The sequence below is a fragment of the Octopus bimaculoides genome, chromosome 27 (assembly GCF_001194135.2).
Source record: "Octopus bimaculoides isolate UCB-OBI-ISO-001 chromosome 27, ASM119413v2, whole genome shotgun sequence".
Taxonomy (NCBI): domain Eukaryota; kingdom Metazoa; phylum Mollusca; class Cephalopoda; order Octopoda; family Octopodidae; genus Octopus; species Octopus bimaculoides.
The window spans coordinates 12,414,010-12,415,082 of NC_069007.1; the positions used below are offsets into that span (position 1 = coordinate 12,414,010).

Sequence of the window (1,073 nt, forward strand, 5' to 3'; positions counted from 1 at the left end):
ATATATATATATATATATATATATACATATATATATATATACGGCCATATCACATTGAAAACACCGGTTCTCATCCGCTCACCGAAGTTAAGTAACATTGAGCCTAGTTAGTACTTAGTTGGGTGACCACTTGGGAAACCTAGGTACTGTAAGCATTTCTTTTTAAAGGTAGTGCTCCAGCATGGCTGCAGTCAAATGATTGAAACAAATAAAAGAATATATGTGTGCGTATGTGTATGTATGTGTATACACACACACACACACACACACACACACACACACACACACACACATATATATATATAAAGCACGATTTATTTGTGATCAGAAGTGTTCGGAAACTGAGGTACTACTGTATATAAACAAATTCAAAACTTTGTTTTTTATTTGAAGGAAATTTGGCTTACATCTGTTTCCAATAGTCATTATAGGTACATTACAGATAGGTTTGTTCAATTGATTTTTTCTTATCAATTGAGAAAATATGGAATTGTAATGAACCATAACCTTGGACCCTACCATAAAAATACCTAGAGTTCTTCTCTAATTTAATTAATATCGTAGCTGTTGACGAAGATTTCACCTAGCAAATTATTTTATTTGCTAAAATAAAAATCAGAAACTAATTGGTCCAGGAAACTAGATGGTAAATGTTTTTATTTTATTTTCATTCCTTTCGAAATTTAACCCTAATAGTTGTTTTATAACTTAGCTATTCTTTCTAGCGTGAGGGAATCTTATGATGGATACCTCTTATGTGTTTAAATGTACACTGTATTTATATGAATAATATATAGTCTTTGGACTAAATTTTATACGCTAGGCCATTGGTTGTAGAAATTTCTAATATTTCTATTTCCTTTCAATATTATTGAATATATATATATATGTGTATATATATATTTATTTATATATATATATATATACATATATATGTATGTATATATATATTTATTTATATATATATACATATACATATATATATGTATGTATATATATATATATATATATATGTATGTATGTATGTATGTATATATATATTTATTTATATATATATATATACATATACATAT

At 26.4% G+C, this 1,073-nt stretch overlaps 1 protein-coding gene, 1 long non-coding RNA gene and 1 pseudogene across 6 annotated transcripts in view; 2 read left to right on the forward strand and 1 right to left on the reverse strand.

Annotated features, from left to right (window-relative positions):
- LOC106869116 (synaptotagmin-7) overlaps positions 1–1,073 on the forward strand; it is a 426,210-nt gene that overhangs the window by 327,086 nt on the left and 98,051 nt on the right. The gene's annotated exons all lie outside the window — the stretch shown is intronic.
- LOC106869117 (uncharacterized) overlaps positions 1–1,073 on the reverse strand; it is a 492,367-nt gene that overhangs the window by 283,521 nt on the left and 207,773 nt on the right. The window lies entirely within an intron of this gene.
- Positions 37–155, forward strand: LOC128251024 (5S ribosomal RNA; annotated as a pseudogene).